The following is a 14,783-nucleotide window of genomic DNA, read 5'->3' on the forward strand; positions in this document are numbered from 1 at the left end:
ATGACCAACAGTTTAGGCAAAAAATGGCAGCATGCCCGGATATGGACTTCAGCATGCAGGATGGTAGCCTATGGCTACTTCTGATGACACCGTGTAGACCATCACCATCTCCCTTTCCAGGGCCTGCCGGCGTGCACAGTGGCACGCCGGCAGGCCACAAGAGAGGAGTCTGCTGGCTGTTCAACGAAAGCCAGTGTAAATGGTTCAGTTCATGTCGCTTTAGACATGAATGCTCTTATTGTGGAGGAGCACACCCCGCTATGCGCTGCTTTAAAAAAGGGAGACAGAGCTCGGGGAAGGGTACCGGTAGGGATGACGTACCTAGGAGCGAGGACTCCAGTGAGCGTCACAAGGATGCGGCCGTGGCTCGACCGGTATCCCAATAGACGTGCCGCGGCGGTTCTGTTAGGGGGATTTTTGAAGGGCTTTTGGATCCCCTTTGTCTTGTCTGAGTCCTTTTGTTTCGCGGAAAACCTAAACTCGGTCCGCGGGATGGAGGATCGGTTACAGGACAAATTGAATAAGGAGATTCAACTGGGGCGGATGGCCGGCCCCTTTGCCTTTCCTCCCTTTCACAATCTCCGCGTGTCGCCGCTAGGCTTAGTCCCCAAGAAAGAACCCGGCTCCTTCCGATTAATTCATCACCTATCTTACCCGGCTGGAGGATCGGTGAATGATGACATCGGAAAGGAGGTGTGTCGGGTTCGATACGCATACTTTGATAGGGCTTTGGAACTGGTTCGGGCCGCTGGAGCCGGTTCCCTGCTAGCCAAGTCAGACATTGAGTCTGCCTTTCGGCTGTAACCAGTACACCCAGAGTGTTTCCACCTCCTGGGTTGCCATTTTCGTGGTAGTTATTATTACGATATGTGCCTGCCCATGGGGTGTGCGATTTCTTGCTCATACTTCGAGATGTTTTCTTCCTTTCTCGAATGGGTTACTGTTCAGCAATCAGGTCGGATCTCAGTTATGCACTACTTGGATGACTTTCTGTTTGTGGGTCCTGCGGGGTCCCAAGTATGTGTCGACTTGTTGTTTTCCTTTCGGGCTATAGCTAAGGAGTTTGGGGTTCCAGTCGCCGAAAATAAGACGGTGGGCCCGGTGACTGTGCTATCATTTCTCGGTATCGAAATCGATACCGTGAATATGATTTTTCGGTTGCCAGAGGATAAGCTCACGGTTCTTCTAGAATTAGTGGACCGGGTCAAAGGAGCTAAGAAGGTTCAATTGCGGCAGATGCAGGTCCTTTTGGGTCACCTGACCTTTGCGTGTCGGGTTCTGCCCATGGGTCGGTATTCGGGAACCGCATCATTTCATCAGGGTAAACAATCGCATGCGAGAGGATTTACACGTCTGGAGTTCCTTTCTGGGCACCTACAATGGCCACTCATGTTGGCACCGAGAGGCTGCATCCAATGCATCGTTGGATCTCTTTACGGATGCTTCCGGCTCCGTGGGATTTGGTGCGTTCTTTCGTGGTCAGTGGTGTGCGGAGTCATGGCCGGTGGGCTGGAAAGGTAGGGATATCATGCGCAACCTCACCTTTTTAGAACTCTTCCCAATTGTGGTGTCCTTGGAACTTTGGGGTGGTGAGTTGCGAGGTCATGTTGTCGTTTTTCATACTGACAACTTGAGCGTTGTTCACGTGATTAAGCGGGCTACCTCTGCCTCCCCTCCGGTGTTGGCCCTGCTCCAGCGCTTAGTGCTGTTAAGTTTACGCTCTAATGTCTGGGTTAAGGCGTGTCATGTTCCTGGGGTATTGAATGTGGTGGCTGACTCTCTTTCTCGGTTTCAGTGGGACCGGTTTTGAGAGGCGGCGTCCGGTGCAGACCGAGTGGGTCGGTCCTGTCCTCCATCTTTATGGGACCTGGCTTTGGAGGCCTGAGACGGTTGTTGGCGGATTCGCTATCCCAGGGGTCATGGCGGGCCTATCAGGAGGTATGGTCTCGCTGGCTGTCCTTGGCTGATAGGACTAAAGGGGTTTTATCGGAGGAGGGCCGGTTCGAAGCCACTCTGCTTCTCCTAGCCTCTTTGGAGTTTCAAGGTAAGTCCAGTGCGGTGGCGTTTCGTGCTATGTCTGCCTTGTCCTTTTTCTTTCGATTTCTGGGTTGGAGGGATCTGTCCAAAGAATTCATTATTCAGAGGGTGTTGAAGTGTTGGGAGACTTCGAAGGGGTAAGGATCGTCGTAGACCGATCTCTGCGGACCTGCTGGAGTTTTTGTTGAAAGTTCTTCCGAAAGTATGTGCTTCTGAGTTTGAGGTGTTACTTTTTCGGGTAGCCTTTTCTTTATGTTTTTTTGGGGCGTTTAGGGTGGGGGAGCTGGTGGCTCCTAACCTACGGTCGTTATCTCCTATGTTATTGTCGGACGTGCATCTGTCGGCCTCGGCCCTGGATCTTCGGGTTCGTCGGTCTAAAACCGACCGTGCTGGGTTGGGTGCCTGGGTGCGAATTCGTGCTGCCAGCGGCCCCTCCTGTCCGGTGCGATTGTTGGCATCGTACTTAGCAGTTCGTGCGGGCCGGGTGGGCTCCTTGTTGGTTCATGCTGATGGGGCCCCATTAACTCGGTATCAGTTCTCAGCTAAGCTTAGGGCGGCTTTATTGGCGGTCGGTGTGGACGTTTCAGGTTACTCGGCGCACTCCTTTCGGATTGGGGCAGCTACTCAAGCAGGCATGTTAGGGATGTCAGAGGCCTCTATTAAGCGGTTGGGCAGGTGGGAGTCGGGTCGTTTCAAGTTATATATTCGGCCGCATCTTTTGTAATTTTCTTTCTTGTAGGTTCCCCTCGTTTTGTCTGGATTCTGGGTCACTCCTATATTTATTGGGTAGCTCGCAGAGCTGAGGAATGGTCCTACGGGAGGAACTTAGGCTTTCCCTTTGAAGTGGCCAGGGTTCGGTGGCGTGGTGTTCGGGGTCTCTCCTGGGGCCATTTTTTCTCGGAATGTGTTCAGTTACGGAGGTTTGTTTCAGGGCCTGTTACGTTAGTGGTTCACGCGGGAGGTAATGATTTGGGTTGGGTTAGGACGGTGGATCTCCTCTGCATGATAAAGCAGGATTTGGCCAGATGTATGGCGCTCTTGCGAGACCTCACGCTTATTTGGTTTGAAATGGTTCCGCGCCCCTGTTGGCGGGCATTGCCGCACACCCGTGGATTGAGCGGGCTCGGCGAAAATTGAACATGACGGTTGCCAGGTTTGTTCGAAGTCTCGGGGGCATAGTGGTTCGTCACATGGAGCTGGAAGGGGATAATACGAATTTGATGCGGAAGGATGGGGTCCACTGAACCAGTATTGGGCTTGGTATTTTTAATTTGGGACTTCAATCGGGAGTGGAGTTGGCGCTGGGTGCGGGGGGCGCGATGCCGACAGGAGGGACTGGACAGGGTCGACATCGCGGTGGCGGTGTTCCTGGCCAGCACATTGGAAATTGAAATAAATGGATGAGTCAACTTGGGGAGTCGCAGCCTGCCGAGGGCTGATGGCGGTAGGCAGGCTGATATGAACTTATAGACAAATAAGTGGTATCTGCCTGTTGGGAGAAGTCTCTCAACAGCTGGCAGTTGGATGGAAAGCTGGTCTGTGTTAAAATTAATAAAGCTGTGGCCGTTGCCCTTACCCATAACTCTGGTGTAGTGTTATTATTTATGGAGGGCAACGGGGGGTTGTTTTTTTTTTCTCTGGATCAGCAGTCATGCGTTTTTTATGACTAAAAACTTTTGTCTGAAAAAGATTTTAAAAAGTTAACAAATTAGATTTTTTATTATTAGAGTTTATCTGTCTTTTTCTCTCCAACTGCTCTATAAGAACAATGAGAGAACTCTGTAGTAGCATAAAGTTCCGAATATCAGCCACAACCTACAATTTGACTCTGAAAATACACGTTTCCCCAGTTGAATTGAACATTTTTGGGGTATTCTATGCTGGGTACACTAAAGGCTGAAAAAAAATCAAGCACAGTTGAAAAAAAGAATGAGATTGGAGCATTGACAGATAGATTAAATATTCTTTAAGAGAAGTTTTGTGTTATGGATGATAATTATAATGTTTTAAAAATGGCACAACTAGCTTTTGCACAAAAGCTCATGGACATTGAATTAAAAATAGAGGACTTGGAAGATCATTCAAGAAGGCACAATTAAAGATTTCTTAACATCTCCGAGGAAGTGACTTAAGAAACGCTACAAGAATTTTTAGAAGATCTGTTTAACAAATTGGAAGTATATTCCCCAGCACAATATCCGATTATGAACCAATGGCATAGACTTTCTAAACCAAAAGGCATCTCTGAAAAATTATCAAGGGATGTTCATTTCATCTCATACCAATTCAAAGATGAAGTATTCAAAGAGCTGCAAATAATCTAGAAGCTGATTACAGCAATATTCTAGTTGTTCAGGATTTCTCAACAGAAGTTATTTTTTAAAGTTACACAACATCAAGTTTAGCTGGAGCTTTCCTGTCTATATAAGAGTTTTTTGGAACAACATATGGGCCTTTTTTTTTTTTTCTATTATAAATATTCTCCTAACCTGATAATTAGCACTACTAAATACTACTAAATACACAGGCATTAAAGGGGACATAAATAAATGGATTAAGAGATGTTAGCATCAATAGAGCTTAATTTTAATATGTCTCACTTATCTAGCTATGCCGTGATCTCTCAAATTGAAAGGTTGATAAAATATGGTTTAAAAAAATGCCTAAAGGCATTGCTGTAAATAGATTAGTTGTGAAACAAGCAAAATTCTTAAAGTGGCAATATAGTCACCAAAATAGCTTTACTTAATGAAGCAGTTTGGGTGTATAGATAGTGCCCCTGTAGTGAGACTGCTCAATTCTCTGCCATTTTGGAATTAAATCACTTGGTTTATGCAGCACTAGTTGCACTTCCCTTTAAGTAATGTGCACGGCCATCCTAAACACTTCTTGCAAATTTAGATCTAATTAAGAAAAAAATAGTAATAATATAAAAGCGCTAAGAAGGATGAGGGGAAATAAAAAATGTGGAAATATCTTTCCCAACCACCATAATACATATAGATATAAATATAAAAATATCAGGCAGCTTCACACCTGTGTCTTACCCGAATACCAGACACATAAATACAAATTTCAAATTATACTTATACTGGTGGATCGCCTATGATGAATGACCTTGGTTTTGTCTTGAGATCACTCTTATATACAGGCTCAGGGTCACATATAAATAAAAAAAATAAACAAAGGAGACACAAAAGTTGAGTACTGATAGAGAGTTGCAATCTACCAAATATAGGAGTAAATAAAATGCATTTATAAATAAAATGCATTTATTACATTTGCATATAAAAATAAATACTATCCAATACACTATTATATAAATACAACAATATTCATATGTAGTATAAAAAACAATTAATGGGGCCTGACCACCAAGCGGAGTGGACGTGGGTTACATGAGCTCCTGCCCGGCGGGCAAAAACTGGAGAAATAGCATTGGCTACGAAGCCTACAGACATTCCAGGGTGCACTACCCGTGTTGGGGGTGCACCACTGAAGCGAGGGATACAACTCCGACGTCCGTCGGGGCCAGGGGCACTGAACACCAGGTGCGGCCTACTGGAGTTGGAACCGGGACGAGACGGCCGCTTTCCATGACCCCGGAGCGACTCGGCACACACCCTACCCCCCACCCCCCTTTGGACCGGTGGGGGTTATCCCGGTCTCCACTAGCCACACTGAGCAAACCTGATGACGGATTTACTGGCCATGCAGCATACAGGGGTACCGCATTGTCGAGGCACAGCCATGATGGCGGCAGGGCAAAGGCCCAAGTCAAACAGCACAAGCACCCAGCCACCAATGCAATCCATGGAGGCGTTTGACCGGCTCTGTAGGAGCTTTTGGACAGCACTCCGCAACCGCAGAGCGAGTCACTATCAAGCGGTGGAAGCAGTGGCCCCATGGATTCACCCAGCCGCCCGGCACCGCAACTACGATCCACTGCCGCAAGCCCCCAGAGCAGCTATCCGGCTGCGCAAATACAAGCGATCAACAAGGCGGCAAAACGGCACCATGGTGTACGGCACTAGCACTCGCTCCCACACACGCAGGAGCTGGATTACTAAACAAGCCCCACACGCACGCACCTCACCTGACCCAAGAATCAGAGTCCAGCACGGCAGACATCTGCCGCCAACCGGGTCGACGGAGCTGAATCCCAGAACAGAGGTGCCATTGAAGAGGCCCCTAATGCCAAACTTCGGGACATTCCTGCACTGGGCATAGGATAAAGCACCCAACACTGTGCCTCACAGCAGACAGGCCCTACACTGCGAACTGAGAGCATGTTTTCAGTGGGCGCGATGTGGAGAATACCTTGTGCCTTGCCGATACCTCATATTACTACTCCCCTTGCACTCTTTATGCACCAGGCCTTCATGAAGCTTTGTGCTACTGTAGACAAATGTGACCCAGTGGTTCCCTGAGTGAACTTAGCACATACCTACATTGCCACTGTTGGTTAAGCAGGCATCTATATCTTATATCTTAACGTGCATACACATCTTAGATGCTCACCTTGGCTATTCACTCCCATGCTTTTAGTTAGAGCACTTAGAGTTTAGCCTGTTGTTTTATCGTTGTGTACTGACATAGGTTTATTGTGTCCTCGTTTCACTATATGCATACAAAATGTGTCTAGCTTGTACCAAAATGTTAACAAAAAACAAAAAGTGCAGTTTTCTAGTGCCAAATTGAGAATTTCGATGATTAATATATGCGTGCTGTTGTGGCACATCACACCAGCTTGTAATTTTCATGTACAGGAAAAAAAAAAATAATAAAAAAAAAAATTAATGGAGCCTCTTACAGGAAAATGGTAGTGAGTATATCCAGTGAAAGCCTGCTGCTCACAAACGCCTTTTGTTCCCACTGGAACACTGTGTGCTGCTTTCAGCCGACTACAGAAGTCTCTAATCCTCCACGGATAGATGTTCACCGAGCTTCTCAGTTGTTGTGGACGTGCACTGTGCTCTTCACAAGATATTTCTTCAATCGTGGGTACAAAGGCAGAAATTAAAATCCGCGGGGCTTCCAATAACTCCGCCCACTTAGATTACGTCACCGTGTAGCTTATGTCGCTACGTCACTGCCTCTACGTGTTTCGCCTATTGGCTTCCTCAGGATGTCAATGTGATGATCCCACCATGTTTTTTGTGGGTATTTAAGAGCTATTGATAACGTCTTTCTAATGCACCCGATTGGATGGAACAGCAGTACAAATTTACATAGTTCGTGTATGTCTTCAAATTGAGTGTTAGCATAGACCTTATAAAAACTCTAACAATTTATATCTATCTACAAACCATAAACACATAGTAAAACCTAGTGTAAAAAAATAAATAAACAAATATGAATATATAGGAAAAACATGGAGAAATAAACATATAGTTAGTGTTCATTTCAGATGATATATACCAACTTTACTTTTATCATACATATAGTCATAGTATTTTTGTGAATAAGAAAAGTGAATGCAAAATACAGGGGAACAGAACAGGGAAAAAAGGATGGAAATATTGACATCCTCTATATAATTCTATACCTAGTTGCCAACATATTTTAGATAATCTCAAAGTGTGCAATAAAAAGTATTTAAAAATATTTGCACTAAAATCCTAACATTTCAAAATTCTAAAAATAGTATTAAAAAATAGTTTAAAGTCACAGACGTCAAGCAGGTGGTATATGTGTCTATAAAAAAATGGCACAACTCGAAATCGTTATTTAAACCATATGGAATGAGAGTATTTAATTCAAAAATCCACCTCAGTTCTGTCTGTCCCAGACTAAATAAAATCAGCTGTCTGTGTTGTGGTGTTCTTTAAAATGAAGAGAAACTTGATGTTGTGCATATCCCCTAGCAATGTTATAAATATGCTCACTTATCCTTATATGTAACTTACGGGTTGTGCGTCCAATATATTTTAATCCGCATGGACAAGTGATACAACATTCTTAGTATGACAGGTTATGCACTCTTTAATTTTATTACATGACAGGAGGCTTCCTATTTTGCATAAACTTTCTTTACTTTATGCCTCCAGCAGCACAAGTCAATCAATCAAATGAAAAAAGTTTTAACCAATCAGAGTCCAGCACATTATGTATATAAGTCTCTGACAGGCGTTCTATTTCCTCTTTCTTTGTTGCTCCAGCCAGGCACAGGTCAGAGTAATTTTTTCTAACCTTGTTCTAATATTTCCATTTATTACTATTATGTTTTCAGTAGATGCTTAAATTTTTATATTAATGTGTGTTTTCTTACACTAATTTTCATATCTTTGCCCTGCTCTCTTGTCTGCTCACCCTCCTCTATCCGGTCAGCCCCTTTCTTTCCTCCGCGATATTATTCAGGGGAATACATTGGTGATTCTGGGGGTTCTGAGCGGGTGGTGGGAGCTAGGGGCACTTGGGTTCACGTTGGTGGCCCGCGATCGCTGCTTCAAACGATCGCGGACCGCACCTCAGTTTAGGCGCGAACGGCGGCCATCTTGGATCTCGCGGACCGCGAGATCCAAGTCGGCCATTTTACCTGCTGAAAGACCGTGATTCAAACGGTCTTTTTCTATGTATTTTGCTCATCCCCAGTACCACTACTCTCAGCCAAACGCAAATATAGTGATTATCAATCTAGCATCAGCTACAGCTTGCCCATATAGGAGCTGCCAGTTATGGCAGCATAGGGTGAAATACCCTCATTCAAGTTAAGCACCAAATGTTTACACTCTTTATCAATTAACAGTGCCATCATTCTAGAGTGTACTATTCCAGAGGTGACCCCTCTGATTGGGGTGACCCCCCATAAGCACATTATTTACTAATATTGAAGGGGTGACCCCCCTACGCTGGGTGACCCCCAGACGTGTGCTATACTCGCACCAGTGCCATAAACAATTCAGGGTGACCCCCCTAGATTATATTGCACGTGTAAATTACAGGCACCCTCCACACTACGACTGGGGTGACCCGTAAATTTCTCCTACTCTACGGAGACGGAACCTATTGCAGTAGGTCTCCTCTGGGCTATGATAATTGGGTGAACCCCATATCATTATAAGGCGATACAGCCGAAACGGACTCTGTCCATATTTATGATCGCTCATCCCGGTCTCACTGAGGGTGACCCCCTCATTATCCCATTATCAAAGGCACCGGTGCTATACACAGACAGACCTATCAATCACCAGATTGGGTCTATTAAATACACTGGGTGAACCCCAGCCGTAAGTGGAAAACCACATTATTGTGATTACTACTATTACTTCTCATACTTCGGTACCTGAACCTATTCTGTCTTCCACAGACAGAGAAATCTACGGCCATAAAAAAATGAGCGAATCTTCACAACCAACCCCACCCGACTTTCAGTCGACGATTAGCTCAGCGGTGGCAGCCTCGATGGAGAAGGCTATAGCCAAATTATTGGTCCAAAACCCAAATGGTCCTTCAACCCCTCCAATGACATCCTCCAACGAGGAGGAACATACTCCTCCACCCTCAATGGAGGTTATGGATGAGTGGAGAGCAGAGGACTCTCTCTCCGAGGAGGAGGACTAGCAGGACATGCCCCGCGAAGACCCTGGGTCTGACTTGGTCGATGAGCGAGACACCCATCACGGGCTAAGAAAGTCTCGCATGCAGGCAGATAACACGGAGGAGGGCTCTTTTCTAGACCCCCAAGGCAAGCTTATGTTCGACCCCCGTACAATCCGCCATCCTAGGTCGTCAGAATAGGGTCTGCCGGACCACCTGACCCAATTCATCCATTTTTGGCTGAGACAGCCTATGGAAAGGGAGGTGCGTGCAAGACTAAGGGCCGAATGCCCGAGACTCTTACTGCCGGACAAGATTGCACACACCCCAGAATTCGATACCACTGTGGTTTTATTCATGTCCCGAGCAGGCCATGACCCTCGTAAAGGCATTGAAAAGGGCCTCAAGGCCTCGCAAGACAAGCTACTGGACATGCTGGGCCCACTAGCCAGAATTTTATATCTAGCGGATGGAGCACTCACTAGAGGCAATAGCCTAGACGCCCACGACATCCGGGAATGGGCACAACACAAATGCCGCTATATGCGATTTTACGGACACACCCATCCAAACACGTCGCCCAACACCGATACGGACGTCGGCGAAGCAAGTGAAGCTCATAGACGACGAAATCCAAAACCTATTCCTCAAGGGAGCAGTCGAATTCGCCCCAGACGATACGGGTTTTATCAGCACCATATTCTTAATCCAATAGAAGACGGGAGATTTTCGACCCGTCATCAACTTGCGACAACTAAACACATTCGTCACTTACAGACATTTCAAAATGGAGGGCATACATCTTCTCAGAGACTTGCTCCAGGAACACGACTGGTTCACTCGATTGGACTTAAAAGATGCTTACCTATCGGTCCCGATAGCCCATACCAGCCGTCCTTTCCTTCGATTCCACTACAGGGAACGCACATGCCAATTCACATGCCTTCCGTTCGGCCTCAGTTCAGCCCCGTGGTGTTTCACGAAGCTACTGAAACCAGCCATGGCACATCTAAGGACCATGGGTATCCGCTGCCTGATATACCTGGACGACTTACTGATTTTCTGCGAAGAAGCATCCAGACTTCAATCGCAGACTAAATTTATAATGCACTTTCTGGAATCATTAGGCTTCATTGTGAACAGAGAGAAGTCATCACTCTCTCCATCAAGAACCGTCCAATTTCTCGGATTCGAGATAGACTCGGTCACATGCACACTACACCTTCCGAAATCGAAGATTGCGAACATTCGCAAGGAGATACGACGGTTCCTACGACAAGACACGGTCCCTCTACGACTCCTGGCCAGGATAGTCGGACTGTTGTCGGCCTCGATACAAGCAATCTTCCCGGGACCCCTTCACTACCGGGCCATGCAAAGACTAAAAGCTCACCACCTAAGACGAGGACACTCTTACGATCACCGGATCAAGATATCTGCAGAAGTTCGGTCAGAACTCCATTGGTGGTTCCTCCACATGGAGGCCTGGAACGGCAGAGCCATATTCGGCTCAAACCCGGACTTCATTCTAGAATCGGATGCCAGCCTGTGGGGCTGGGGAGCCCACTGCGCACAGGCATCCACGGGAGGACCTTGGTCAGAAGAAGAAAAGCTATTACATATCAATTGCCTAGAACTGATAGCAGGCTCTTTCACTATCCGCAGTCTGGCCAAAAATATGTCCAATTGCTGCATACTTTTACGCATGGACAATATATCTGCAGTCCAATACATAAATTGCCTGGGGGGAGCCAGGTCACGAGCTTTGACAGAAGCGACAAAGGACATATACCGTTTTTGCCTTCCCCGCAACATAACTATCAAAGCGGAATACCTACCGGGTCTCGACAACCTCACAGCAGATTGGTTCTCACGTCCTTGGCGGGACAACAGCGATTGGCACCTGGACACAACAATCTTCAACTGGGTAAGAGCAGTCAGAGGACCTCTACATGTAGACCTCTTTGCCTCACGCACGAATACACAACTACCAAGATACTACAGCTGGCTAGCAGACCCACAGAGCGAAGCAGTAGATGCATTTCTGCAACAATGGCCCCCGGTCGGAGCATATGCGTTTCCACCGTTTTCGATGCTGGCAAGGGTACTACACAAACTACGCACGTTCCAGACATCGTTGATACTAATAACACCTCTATGGAGAAGTCAGGCATGGTTCCCAGATCCAAATGCAGAAAGAAAAGTCCTGCGCTCAACTCCCATCACTACTGGGTGGCTGCAATGACTACAGTACACATCAGCCCCAATACACAGTAAAAACCATAAAGGATAGAGCGCAAGTAACATGTTTTTCTATGGTTCCCAGATCTACTGGCATTGTCGCAGGATCACCCACTGGTCATACCAACGTTCCCCATGCTCCTCACGAACCCGAGAGGGGAACCTCATCCACTAATTCTGCAAGAACGCCTAGAATTAGTAGTTTGGACTCTTTCAGGGGATCTTGGGCAATCCCAGGCCTATAGCAAACTACTAAAGACCTACTATGGGATTCATGGGCACCAGGTACAAGACGTAGCTACATGGCAGCATGGAATATATGGGACCGCTGGTGTATGGAAAGGGACCTCGATCCCTTTACTGCACCTATCCCGACCATACTAAATTTCTTGTCCAACCTAAATCATACAGATCTATTAATGTCACACGCTCCGCTATCTCTGCGGCTCATGTTCCTATTAACGGTGCCCCAGTGGGCCAGGAAGCCTTAGTGTGTCGGCTATTACGAGGCATGAAATTAGCCAGACCACCAGCTCCAAAATACAACCAATTATGGGATGTGGATGTAGTTATCCGTTTCATCCGTGACTGGCCGGACAACGCGGCCCTTTCGCTCCGTCAATTGGCAGCCAAACTTACACTGCTGTTATGTCTGGTCTCCATCCGTCGTGTTTCGGACGTTCGGGCATTCTACGTGGATGGCTTCTCTATAACCCCCGTCGGTGTTACGTTTTCGGTTTCCCGCAGGACTAAGACTGATTCTAAGTCTGTGTCCTATCCGTTTTTCCCGGCGGTTCCTCGCCTCTGTGTTGTCAACACGCTACTCCGTTATGTGGAGGTTACAGCACCTCTTCAATCCTCCGGAACGGGACAAATGTTAATTTCATATACCAAACCATACAAACCAGTTACCACTACTACATTAGCCAGATGGATTTGAGGCAGTTGAGGGGCAGAGTCAGCACAAGTCAAACACAGTCCTGGCCAATCAGCATCTCCTCATAGTGATGACTTGAATCAATGCATTTCTATGAGGAAAGTTCAGTGTCTGCATGCAGAGGGTGGAGACACTGAATGGGGGTACTTATCACTGTGCAGCACTGGCCCAGGAAGCACCTCTAGCAGCCATCTGAGAAGTGGCCACTGGAGTTATCACTAGGCTGTAATGTAAACACTTTTTTTTCTGAAAAGACAGTGTTTACAGCAAAAAGCCTAAAGGGACTCACCAGAACAAATATAACAAGCTGAAGTTGTTCTGGTGGTTATAGTGTCCCTTTAATTTCTTTGTACGTTAATACAGGTGTGTTAAAGTGTAGATTATGGTATAATTAGGGTATGTATACATTTCATTTTTCAGACCAGAGAAACAATTTATTGACCTACTTCCATACGCAAAATTCAATATAAACCTAACTACAGGTACGTTTCTAATACTACTTATTCAATTCATTACAACCCCCTACTCTATAATTAGACAAAGTTATAGGGTAAAGCTAGGTACCCAATAGTACAGGTTTCTAGGCCTTCCATGCCTTAGCTTAGAGATCCTCATATTTTGCCCATTGGGCCAAATCATAGCTAGCACTCGACTGGTTTCATAGCCAGTTCATATGTGTAACTGAGAGGCCTACACCCTGCCACATTGTTTGGTGGCCTCAAATTTCCCTTAAGGCAACACATAGAGCCTCTCAAGCTACTTGGCACCTAGCAGGGCCCCACCTGTCACGAATTTGGAATTAGTCAGTAAGCTAGTACAAATTAATATATTCTAATTGTGGTTCTCTTGTAGCATGTCTCACGCTTTAGATCTGGGTGAAGATCTATCTCACAAAACAAGGACAGAAGGTGCCTGTAGCAAGTGTGTTAAAAAATTATAAGCTTAGGGGGGCGGGGCCGGACCGCCAAGCTGGATGGTCGCATATACACTCAGCTCCTGCAAGCCACCAAACTTTAAGCCTGAAAATATGCACTTAAACGCTAAATCCGACCACCAGCGACGGTCGCCGAAGCAAAGGGGATACTGGATCCAGGGTGAGGCTGGCTCATCGAGCTGCAGTCCCCAGGAGGAGCGGGCATCGATGCCCCAATCGGGGCCTACTCCGGTGGTAAGACGGCCGCTGCCCCACTGTCCTGCCCAACAGAACCCAGCCCGGGGCCCAAACTTGTGTGGTCACGGCCCTGTTCCCCCCCCTCTGGACCGGTGGGGGTGATCCCGGTCCACACCCTGGGGCCGAAACCGCTGTGACAGACCCTAACACTAACACCATGAAACGGGGCCTGAACACACCAGTCAAGATGGCGGACGCCATGTGCGCGGATGCCAGAGGGATGAAAAGCTCCCTCCCTGAGCCTGCAGCAAGCAACGAGACAACCAGGCGCACGAAGGCTCGGCGCCTGCCACTGCAACAAGCAAATACCCACCATGATACCCAGGCGAGACATCTAACCCCCCAGGGGCAACGCAAGATCGAGGCTCCAGAGCAGGGGCAGGCCCGAAATAGGAAAAAGGAGAAGGGTAGCGGGCCAGAGAACGCAGCGCATTGCAGCCAACCGACACCCAGCAACCAACAACCTACCTTCCAGATGCATCGGGGAGTGGGTCTCCCAGGCAAGGCACCGCGCGGTGCTCCTAGACTGCCGTACAGCGTATCACAGCCAGCTCCGACAAGCCCACGAGGCACAGAGACAACCGACTTGCAACCAGAGCACATTAAGCCTAACGAGGACACCCACGAAGCAGAGACCAAAGCGGATTACCCACCACAACACCACTCAGACGCCATACTAGCCCAATGTCCCACACAGATGGACTCTCCATTAAAGCTGAAGGACGGGGTGGGCTGACAGCCTTTACAGGACTCCGCAGAGGGGCAAAACACAGCTCCCTTACTCCGTGTCAGCTCCGACACCTACATGGACGCTACCAGACGAACACGACCAACATGAGGTTTACTCTATAATGACTA

The sequence above is a fragment of the Pelobates fuscus genome, chromosome 1, assembly GCF_036172605.1.
Source record: "Pelobates fuscus isolate aPelFus1 chromosome 1, aPelFus1.pri, whole genome shotgun sequence".
Classification (NCBI taxonomy): Eukaryota; Metazoa; Chordata; class Amphibia; order Anura; family Pelobatidae; genus Pelobates; species Pelobates fuscus.